We start from the raw sequence: 11948 nt of genomic DNA on the forward strand, positions 1-11948 counted from the left end.
AAAATCACTGGATTCTATTCCGGCCTGATTGAGAACCGACAGATGAATTCCGCTATGCTGTGACAGAGCATATGCAAATCGCTTTCACTGAGAGGATGGGAGGTAGCCACTAACAACGGTGAAACCCTTGCTTAAGCTTGCCATGGAAAGGAGTAAGAAGGATTGGATGAAGACAGTAGGAAAGCAGAGAGACGGAAGGGAAGGCATCTTCATGCGCTTATCTGAAGTTCCTACCAATGAATTACATAAGTATCACTATCTTTATCTTTTATGTTATTTTCGTTCATCACCATTACCATTTGAGTTTGCCTGACTAAGATTTACAAGATGACCATAGCTTGCTTCAATACTAACAATCTCCGTGGGATCGACCCTTACTCACGTAAGGTTTATTACTTGGACGACCCAGTGCACTTGCTGGTTAGTTGTGCGAAGTTGTGTAATGCCATGGTATTGAGCTACCACGTTTTTGGAGCCATTACCGGGGATTATGAGAGTTGTGAAAAAGTATTGTTCACAATTTCGCGACACCAAGTTTTTGGCGCCGTTGCCGGGGATTGTTCAAGTTTTGAGCAAGCTTTTGGTAACATCAGTGCCAAGATCCGGCAACAACATCAAGTTTTTGGTGTTATTGCCCGGGATTGTTCAGGCTGGACAACTGACGGTTCATCTTGTTGCTTAGATTAGGTATTTATTTTTTTTGAAATTCTTGAAGATGAGTTCTAGAGTTTCATGATGATTTGTTGAAATCTGGCTGGCTGAGAAGCCATGTCTAATCTCATTGGACCGAGGTTTCAACTTATCACCACAGGAGCTTGTTGATTTCTTATCAATCTTGCTTTTGGAGCAGTGATCTGCTAAGGCTTGGCTGGCCTTTGGCCATGTCTAGTGTTTTGGACCGAAGCTTTCTCTGAAAGCTTGGCTGGCTGTGAAGCCATGTCTAATTCCTGGACCGGAGTCTTAGACTAGCATTGCACTGATTCCTGGAATTCTCATTAAGAATTTTGATACCTTTTTCCACTTGATTTTCGAAAAAACACAAAAAAATTAAAAAATCATAAAATCCAAAAATATTTCTTGTTTGAGTCTAGTGTCTCATCATAAGTTTGGTGTCAATTGCATGTATTCATTCATGTATCTTGGTGATCTTCAAGATGTTCTTGATGATTTACTTGCTCTAATCTTTGAATTCTATTGACTTGAGTGTCTTGTGTGTCTCATTTGCATTTTCATTTTGTTAGTGTCAGTAGTATACAAACTGCTAAGTTTGGTGTCTTGCATGCATTGTTATTTGATTCTTGTTGCATTTTGATTTTTCCTTATTATTAAAAATCCAAAAATATTTTTAATTTGTGTCTTTTCAAGTCAATAATACAGAGAATTGAAGATTCAGAACATACAGCAGAGGAATTGCACAGAAAAAGCTGGGCGTTCAAAATGCCCAGTGAAGAAGGACAGACTAGCGTTTAAACGCCAGCCAGGGCACCTGGTTGGGCGTTTAACGCCCAAAAGGGTATCATTTTGGGCGTTAAACGCCAGAATGGGTACCATTCTGGGCGTTTAACGCCAGGATGGCAAGAAGGGAAGATTTTGTTTTCAAATCAAATTTTTTTTCTAAGTTTTCAAAATCTTTTCAAAATCAAATCTTTTTCAAATCAATTTTTTCAATCAAATCTTTTTCAAAATCAATTTCTTTCCATTTTTTTAAGACACTTACTATCAATCAATGATTTGATTCAACATTTCAAGTATGTTGCCTTTTCTGTTGAGAAAGGTTTAATGTTTGAATCATATCTTTTCTTGTTAGTCAAGTTTTTAATTTTCAAATCGAATCTTTTTTTTTTAAATATTTTTCAAATCATATCTTCTCAATCATTTTTTTAAATCAATCATATCTTCTTAACCACATCCTTTTCAAAATAGTTTTCAATCAAATCTTTTTGATTTCTGATTTCAAAATCTTTTTCAAAAATCACTTGATTTCTTTTCCACTTTCATTTTCGAAAATTAAGTAATGTTTTTCAAAAATGCTTTCAAAATTTCACTTAATTTTCGAAAATTACTTCCCTCCTTCTCACATCCTTCTATTTATGGACTAACACTATCCCTTAATGCAAAATTCGAACTCCATCTTCTTTGATAAAGTTCGAATTTTCCACTTCTGTCTTCTACTCTTCTTTTCCTCTGACACTTCAAGGAATCTCTATACTGTGACATAGAGGATTCCACATTTTCTTGTTCTCTTCTCTTTCTTATGAGCAGGAGCAAAGACAAAGGCATTCTTGTTGAGGCTGATCCTGAACCTGAAAGGACCTTGAAGAGAAAGCTAAGAGAAGCCAAAGCACAACTCTCTTTAGAAAACCTGAACAAATTCTTTAAGGAAGAAGAACTCATGGCAGCCGGAAACAACAACAATGCCAACAATGCAAGGAAGGTGCTGGGTGACTTTACTGCACCTACTCCCGACTTCTATGGGAGAAGCATCTCTATCCCTGCCATTGGAGCAAACAACTTTGAGCTTAAGCCTCAATTAGTTTCTCTAATGCAACAGAATTGCAAGTTCCATGGACTTCCATTGGAAGATCCTCATCAGTTTTTAGCTGAGTTCTTGCAAATCTGTGACACAGTCAAGACTAATGGGGTTGACCCTGAGGTCTACAGACTTATGCTATTCCCTTTTGCTGTAAGAGACAAAGCTAGAACATGGTTGGACTCTCAACCTAAAGAAAGCCTGGACTCTTGGGAAAAGCTAGTCAATGCCTTCTTGGCAAAGTTCTTTCCACCTCAAAAATTGAGTAAGCTTAGAGTGGAAGTCCAAACCTTCAGACAGAAGGAAGGAGAATCCGTCTATGAAGCTTGGGAAAGATACAAACAATTTATCAGAAAGTGTCCCACTGATATGCTTTCTGAATGGAGCATCATAGGTATTTTCTATGATGGTCTCTCTGAACTGTCCAAGATGTCTTTGGATAGCTCTTCTGGAGGATCTCTTCATCTGAAGAAGACGCCTACTGAAGCACAAGAACTGATTGAAATGGTTGCAAATAACCAATTCATGTACACTTCTGAAAGAAATCCTGTGAACAATGGGACTAGTCAGAAGAAAGGAGTTCTTGAGATTGACACTCTGAATGCCATATTGGCTCAGAACAAAATATTGACTCAACAAGTCAATATGATTTCTCAAAGTCTGTCTGGAATGCAAAATGCACCAAGCAGTACTAAGGAAGCTTCATCTGAGGAAGAAGCTTATGATCCTGAGAACCCTTCAATAGAAGAGGTGAATTACATGGGAGAACCCTATGGAAACACCTACAATCCTTCATGGAGGAATCATCCAAATCTTTCATGGAAGGATCAACAGAGACCTCAACAAGGTTTCAATAACAATAATGGTGGAAGAAACAGGTTTAGCAATAGCAAGCCTTTTCCATCATCTTCTCAGCAACAGACAGAGAGTTCTAAGCAGAATAATTCTGACTTGGCAACTATGGTCTCTGATCTAATCAAAACCACTCAAAGTTTTATGACTGAAACTAGATCTTCCATTAGGAATTTGGAAGGACAAGTGGGTCAGCTGAGCAAGAAAATTACTGAACTTTCTCCAAGCACTCTCCCAAGCAATACTGAAGAAAATCCAAAAGGAGAGTGCAAGGCCATCAATATGGCCGAATTCTGGGAGGAAGAAGAGGCAGTGAACGCCACTGAGGAAGACCTCAATGGGCGTGCACTGGCCCCCAATGAGTTCCCCAATGAGGAACCTTGGGAATCTGAGGCTCAAACTGAGACCATAGAGATTCCATTGGACTTACTTCTGCCATTCATGAGCTCTGATGAGTATTCTTCCTCTGAAGAGGATGAGTATATCACTGAGGAGCAAGTTGCTAAATACCTTGGAGCAATCATGAAGCTAAATGACAAGTTATTTGGAAATGAGACTTGGGAGGATGAATCCCCTTTGCTCACCAAAGAACTGAATGACTTGTCTAGGCAGACACTGCCTCAAAAGAGGCAGGATCCTGGGAAGTTTTCTATACCTTGTACCATAGGCACCATGACCTTCAAGAAGGCCTTGTGTGACTTAGGGTCAAATGTGAACCTCATGCCCTCTCTGTAATGGAGAAATTAGGGATCTTTGAGGTGCAAGCTGCAAAAATCTCACTAGAGATGGCAGACAACTCAAGAAAACAAGCCTATGGACTTGTAGAGGATGTTCTGGTAAAAGTTGAAGACCATTACATCCCTACTGATTTCATAGTCCTAGAGACTGGGAAATGCATGGATGAATCCATCATCCTTGGCAGACCCTTCCTAGCCACAGCAAAGGCTGTGATTGATGTTGATAGAGGAGAGTTGATCATTCAAGTGAATGAAGAATCCTTGGTGTTTAAGGCCCAAGGATATCCCTCTGTCATCATGGAGAGGAAGCATGAAGAGCTTCTCTCAAAACAAAGCCAAACAGTGCCCCCACAGTCAAACTCTAAATTTGGTGTTGGGAGGTCACAACCAAATTCTAAGTTTGGTGTTGAAACCCCACACTCAAACTCTAAGTTTGGTGTTGGGAAGTTCCAACACGGTTCTGAGCATTTCTGAGGCTCCATGAGAGTCCTCTGTCAAGCTAGTGACAATAAAGAAGCGCTTGTTGGGAGGCAACCCAATGTTTTATAATTAATTATTTTCTTTTGTTATTTTATCTTTTTTTGTAGGTTGATGATCATAAGAAGTCACAAAAATAATGAAAAAAAAGCAAAAACAGAATGAAAAACAGGAAGAAAAACAGCACACCCTGGAGGAAGATGCTGCTGGCGTTCAAACGCCAGTAAGCCTAGCAGTTGGGCGTTTAACGCCCAGTCTGGCACCATTCTGGGCGTTTAACGCCAGAAAGGGGCACCAGACTGGCGTTAAATGCCAGGAAAGGGCAAGAACCTGGCGTTAAACGCCAGGAATGGGCACCAGCCCGGCGTTTAACGCCAGAAATGGCTCAAAACGTGGATTTTGATGCCATTTGGTGCAGGGATAACTTTTCCCTGACACCACAGGATCTGTGGACCCCACAGGACCCTACCATCACTCTCTCTCTTCTTCCCCCTTTCACCAATCACCTCAACACATCTTCCCCAAAAACCCCTCACCTATCAAATCCCATCTTTCTCTTCACCACTCACATCCATCCTTCATAAATCCCCACCAACCTCACCCTTCAAATTCAAACCACTTTACCTCCCAAACCCACCCATAATGGCCGAACCATTTACCCCCCTCTCTCCTTTATATACCCTTCTTCAACCCTTCATTTTCACACAACCTAAACACCACTTCTCCCCCTCTTTGGCCGAATACACCACCATCTCCCTCTTCCTCATTTCTTCTTCTTCTACTCTCCTCTTTCTTCTTTTGCTCGAGGACGAGCAAACATTTTAAGTTTGGTGTGGTAAAAGCGTTGCTTTTTCGTTTTTCCATAACCATTATGGCATCCAAGGCCAGAGAAACCTCTAGAAAGAGGAAAGGGAAGGCAAAGGCTTCCACCTCCGAGTCATGGGAGATGGATAGATTCCTCTCAAGGGTGCATCAAGACCACTTCTATGAAGTTGTGGCCTTGAAGAAGGTGATCCCCGAGGTCCCCTTTTCACTCAAAAAGGGTGAATATCTGGAGATCCGACATGAGATTCAAAGAAGAGGTTGGGAAGTTCTTACCAACCCAATTCAACAAGTCGGAATCTTGATGGTTCAAGAGTTCTATGCAAATGCATGGATCACCAAGAACCATGACCAAAGTGTGAACCCGAATCCAAAGAATTATCTTACTATGGTTCGGGGGAAATACTTGGATTTTAGTCCGGAGAGTGTGAGGGTGGCGTTCAACTTGCCTATGATGCAAGGAGATGAGCATCCTTACACTAGAAGGGTCAACTTTGATCAAAGGTTGGACCAAGTCCTCACAGTCATATGTGAAGAGGGCGCACAATGGAAGCAAGATTCAAGAGGAAAGCCGGTTCAATTGAGAAGGCATGACCTCAAGCCCGTGGCTAGAGGATGGTTAGAGTTCATACAACGCTCAATCATTCCCACTAGCAACCGGTCCGAAGTTACCATAGACCGGGCTATCATGATCCATAGTATCATGATTGGAGAAGAAATAGAGGTTCATGAGGTTATAGCCCAAGAACTCTATAAGGTGGCGGACAAGACCTCCACCTTGGCAAGGTTAGCCTTTCCTCATCTCATTTGTCACCTCTGTTATTCAGTTGGAGTTGACATAGAGGGAGACATCCCCATTGATGAGGACAAGCCCATCACCAAGAAAAGGATGGAGTACACAAGAGATCCCACTCATCATGAGATCCCTGAGATTCCTCAAGGGATGAATTTTCCTCCACAAAACTATTGGGAGCAACTAAACACCTCCCTAGGAGAGTTGAGTTCCAACATGGGACAACTAAGGGTGGAGCACCAAGAACACTCCATCATCCTTCATGAGATTAGAGAAGATCAAAGAATCATGAGGGAGGAGCAACAAAGACAAGGAAGAGATATTGAGGAGCTCAAGCACTCCATAGGATCTTCAAGAGCAAGGAAGAGCCGCCATCACTAAGGTGGACCCGTTCCTTGATTCCCTTGTTATTTGTTCTTCTGTTTTTCGAATTTTATGCTTATGTTTATCCATGTTTGTGTCTTGTGATCATTAGTGTCTTAGTGTCTATGCCTTAAAGTTATGAATGTCATATGAATCCATCACCTTTCTTAAATAAAAAAATGTGCTTAATTGAAAAAGAAAAAGAAGTGCATGAATTTTGAATTTTATAACAGTTTAATTATTTTGATGTGGTGGCAATATTTTTGTTCTCTGAATGTATGCTTAAACAGTGCATATGTATCTTGAATTTGTGGTTCATGAATGTTGGCTCTTGAAAGAATGATGAAAAAGGAGACATGTTACTGAGGATCTGAAAAATCATAAAAGTGATTCTTGAAGCAAGAAAAAGCTATTCAAAAAAAAATAGAGAAATAAGAGTTGTGATCCAAGGCAAATAAGAGTGTGCTTAAGAACCCTGGACACCTCTAATTGGGGACTTTAGCAAAGCTGAGTCACAATCTGAAAAGGTTCACCCAATTATGTGTCTGTGGCATGTATGTATCCGGTGGTAATACTGGAAGACAGAGTGCTTTGGGCCACGGCCAAGACTCAATAAATAGCTATGTTCAAGAATCATCATACTTCACTAAGAGAATCATTAGCACTATCTGGACTTTGAGTTCCTAAAGAAGCCAACCATTCTGAATTTCAAAGGATAGAGTGAGATGCCAAAACTATTCAGAGGCAAAAAGTTAAAAGCCCCGCTCATCTAATTAATACTGATCTTCACAGATGTTTTTAGAATTCATTGCATATTCTCTTCTTTTTATCTTATTTGATTTTCAGTTGCTTGAGGACAAGCAACAACTTAAGTTTGGTGTTGTGATGAGCGGATAATTTGTATACTTTTTGGCATTGTTTTTAGTATGTTTTTAGTAGGATCTAGTTAGTTTTTAGTACATTTTTATTAGTTTTTAGTTAAAATTCACTTTTCTGGACTTTACTATGAGTTTGTGTATTTTTCTGTGATTTCAGGTATTTTCTGGCTGAAATTGAGGGACCTGAGCAAAAATCTGATTCTGAGACCAAAAAGGACTGCAGATGCTGTTGGATTCTGACCTCCCTGCACTCGAAGTGGATTTTCTGGAGCTACAGAAGCCCAATTGGCGCGCTCTCAACGGCGTTGGAAAGTAGACATCCTGGGCTTTCCAGCAATATATGATAGCCCATACTTTGCCCAAGATTTGATGGCCCAAACCGGCGTTCAAAGTCACCTCAAGAAATCCCAGCGTTAAACGCTGGAACTGGCACCCAAATGGGAGTTAAACGCCCAAACTGGCATAAAAGCTGGCGTTTAACTCCAAGAAGAGTCTCTGCACGAAAAATGCTTCATTGCTCAGCCCAAGCACACACCAAGTGGGCCCGGAAGAGGATTTTTATGTCATTTACTCATTTCTGTACACCTTAGGCTACTAGTTTTCTATAAGTAGGACCTTTGACTATTGTATTAGAATCTTTGGATCTTTAAATCTTTTGATCATTTTAGATCTCTAGATCATCTTTGGACATTTTAGTTCTTAGATCATTGGGAGGCTGGCCATTCGGCCATGCCTAGACCTTATGCTTATGTATTTTCAATGGTGGAGTTTCTACACACCATAGATTAAGGTGTGGAGCTCTGCTGTACCTCGAGTATTAATGCAATTACTATTGTTCTTCCATTCAATTCCGCTTGTTCTTTATCCAAGATATCACTTGTTCTTCAACTTGATGAAGGTGATGATTGACGCCCATCACCATTCTCACCCATGAACAAGGGTGACTGACAACCACTCTTGTTCTACAAGCAATTAAGGCTCTAGTGAATATCTCTTGGATTCCTGATTGCACGATGCATGGTTGATCGCCTGACAACCGAGTGCTCGCCTGACAAACGAGCCAACCATTCCGTGAGATCAGAGTCTTCGTGGTATAGGCGAGAACTGATGGCGGCATTCAAGAGAATCCGGAAGGTCTAACCTTGTCTGTGGTATTCTGAGTAGGATTCAATGACTGAATGACTGTGACGTGCTTCAAACTCCTGAGGGCGGGGCGTTAGTGACAGACGCAAAAGAATCACTGGATTCTATTCCGGCCTGATTGAGAACCGACAGATGAATTCCGCTATGCTGTGACAGAGCATATGCAAATCGCTTTCACTGAGAGGATGGGAGGTAGCCACTGACAACGGTGAAACCCTTGCTTAAGCTTGCCATGGAAAGGAGTAAGAAGGATTGGATGAAGACAGTAGGAAAGCAGAGAGACGGAAGGGAAGGCATCTTCATGCGCTTATCTGAAGTTCCTACCAATGAATTACATAAGTATCACTATCTTTATCTTTTATGTTATTTTCGTTCATCACCATTACCATTTGAGTTTGCCTGACTAAGATTTACAAGATGACCATAGCTTGCTTTAATACTAACAATCTCCGTGGGATCGACCCTTACTCACGTAAGGTTTATTACTTGGACGACCCAGTGCACTTGCTGGTTAGTTGTGCGAAGTTGTGTAATGCCATGGTATTGAGCTACCACGTTTTTGGAGCCATTACCGGGGATTATGAGAGTTGTGAAAAAGTATTGTTCACAATTTCGCGACACCAGCAGCAAAGGTTCACAGAAGAACCAAAAGTAAAATTGGGTCTCAGGTCTCAAGAGACTAGGTAGCAGAGCCTAGATCTCTATTTTCCTTCCTAGATCCAAGTTCACAAAGCAATTGACAGAAAATTGAAGAAGAAGCAGTAGAATAACAGAAATCAAATTCAATTATGCAGAAAAGGATTTAAAGAGATTTTAGATGGGAATTGAGACAGAATTTCCTCAATTTCACACACCCAAAACTCAGAAACAGAAGATTAGAAATGCTCAGGCAAGAATGAGGAAGAAGGGAGATCAATCCTCCTCCTCAATTCTCAGAATTCTCCGTAAAGTCACCCAAGAACAATTGCCAAAGCTCAAAAGAAAGGTGAAAGTCAAAGTAAAATTCCAAAGAAAAGGTAAAAGTGGTAAAAAAAAGGTCCTAATTACATCAAACTAGCTTCTATTTATACACTTTCTATTCTTGGATTTTGGGATTTGGATGGACTTTTGATTTGGTGAAGAAATGAATTCAAATGGATTTTTAATTTGAATTTTTGGCCCAAAATGTTGCTCCAGGAGGCTGCCCTGCCCTTGTGGAGGGCAGGGCAGAAAATTGATGCATGGTGCGGACGGTTGGTGCGGGCTTGGCGCGGGATGGTGCGTGGAACGCTGCCCTGCCCGCGCCAAGGGCAGGGCAGGAAAGGTTGGTGCGCCAGAACGTGCCATGGTGCTGCCAGAAATTTTCCTTGGTGCATGGGATGCTGCCCTGCCCTCGCGGAGGGCAGGGCAGGAAATTTTGGTGCTGCCAGATGCTGCCAGGGACGAAAGTTGATGCGCCAGATGCTGCCAGGGACGAGAGTTGGTGCGCCAGGATTGTGCGTGATGCGCTAGGATCATGCGCCAATCCAAATGCTGCCCTGCCCGCGCCAAGGGCAGGGCAGAGTTCTCACATTGCTTGTCCCGTGTTCGAAACACGGAGGAAGCACACGCTACAATAATTTCCTTGGTTTCTTGGCACGGCACTCATCCTTAAGTCCTAGCTTCCTCATGGTTCCTTGTTCGATCCTTGTAGCATGCATCATAGGCATTTTTCCTTTGATTTCTTTCCTTGGAGAGCCCGATACTGCCCTCCACAAGGGCAGGGCAAGGTTCTCTTCCTCTTGGTCTCAAGGCACATTTTTTTGCTCTGCCCTTGTAGTGGGCAGGGCAGAGTTGCCTTCTCTTCTTGGTTCTCTTATGTTTCCCTCCTAGAGGGCAGTGTGCCCTTGTGGAGGGCAATGTTGCCTCCCCCTTGCATGCGGCACGCTTCCTATTGCTTTGGCCACGCTTTCCTTTCCTTAGGCTACACTTCTTAGGCCACGCTTTTCCTTTTCTTTTCTTTTCTTCACCTATAATAAACCAAAACAACCACTCCAAGTATCACTAAATTCAAGAGGCTTATAAATCAATTAAAGTTCAATTAAAATTAGCTTAAACTTCATGATTTATCATTAATTTCATGGTGGTTGCTTGATTTAGAAAAGTTATGCATTTTCACTCCAAATCACTTACTTAGGATGCAAGAAAGTGCATAATTGCTAACAAAACAAGTGAAATTAGCTTGAAAAATGGGTATATGATGACTTGTCATCAACCACTTCTATGATGTTGTGGCAACGAAGAAGGTGATCCCTGAGGTCCCTTTCAAGCTCAAGAAAAATGAGTACCCGGAGATCCGACATGAAATCCGAAGAAAAGGTTGGGAAGTCCTAACCAACCCCATGCAACAAGTCGGAATCTTAATGGTTCAAGAGTTCTATGCCAATGCATGGATCACTAGGAACCATGATCAAAGTATGAACCCGAGTCCAAAGAATTATCTCACAATGGTTTGGGGGAAATACTTAGATTTTAGTCCGGAAAATGTGAGGTTGGCGTTCCACTTGCCCATGATGCAAGGAGATGTACGCCCCTACACTAGAAGGGTCAACTTTAATCAAAGGTTGGACCAAGTCCTTACGGACATATGTGTGGAAGGAGCTCAATGGAAGAAAGACTCCAAAGGCAAGCCAGTTCAACTAAGAAGACTGGACCTCAAGCCTGTAGCTAGAGGATGGTTGGAGTTCATTCAACGCTCCATCATTCCTACAAGCAACCGATCTGAAGTTACTGTGGATCGGGCCATCATGATTCATAGCATCATGATTGGAGAGGAAGTAGAAGTTCATGAGGTCATCTCCAATGAAATCTACAAAATAGCCGACAAACCCTCCACCATGGCAAGGCTAGCTTTTCCTCACCTTATTTGCCATCTATGTTACTCAGCTGGAGTTATCATAGAAGGAGACATCTCCATTGAAGAGGATAAGCCCATCACCAAGAAGAGGATGGAGAAAGCAAGAGAGACACTTCACGGTTCTCAAGAGATGCATGAGGAAGCTCATCATCAAGAAATCCCTGAGATGCCTCAAGGGATGCACTTTCCTCCCAACAACTATTGGGACAACTCAACACTTCTTTAGAAGATTTGAGCTACAATGTGGAACAATTAAGGGTGGAACATCATGAGCACTCTATCATTCTCCATGAAATAAGAGAAGATCAAAGAGCAATGAGGGAGGAGCAACAAAGGCAAGGAAGGGACATAGAAGAGCTTAAGGACATTGTTGGTCCTTCAAGAAGAAGACGCCACTAAAGGTGGATTCATTCCTTGTTCTTATTTCTTTCTGCTTTTCGGTTTTTATGTTGTATGTTTATCTATGTTTTGTGTCTCT

At 41.7% G+C, this 11948-nt stretch overlaps 1 non-coding gene across 1 annotated transcript; it reads right to left on the reverse strand.

Annotated features, from left to right (window-relative positions):
• Nucleotides 1-2797: 2797 nt before the first annotated feature.
• On the reverse strand, nucleotides 2798-2905 carry LOC112804340 (small nucleolar RNA R71). Its single transcript, XR_003202950.1, has one exon. It is a non-coding gene; the product is annotated as a small nucleolar RNA R71 (small nucleolar RNA).
• Nucleotides 2906-11948: the final 9043 nt, after the last annotated feature.

The sequence above is a fragment of the Arachis hypogaea genome, chromosome 5 (genome assembly GCF_003086295.3).
Source record: "Arachis hypogaea cultivar Tifrunner chromosome 5, arahy.Tifrunner.gnm2.J5K5, whole genome shotgun sequence".
Classification (NCBI taxonomy): Eukaryota; Viridiplantae; Streptophyta; class Magnoliopsida; order Fabales; family Fabaceae; genus Arachis; species Arachis hypogaea.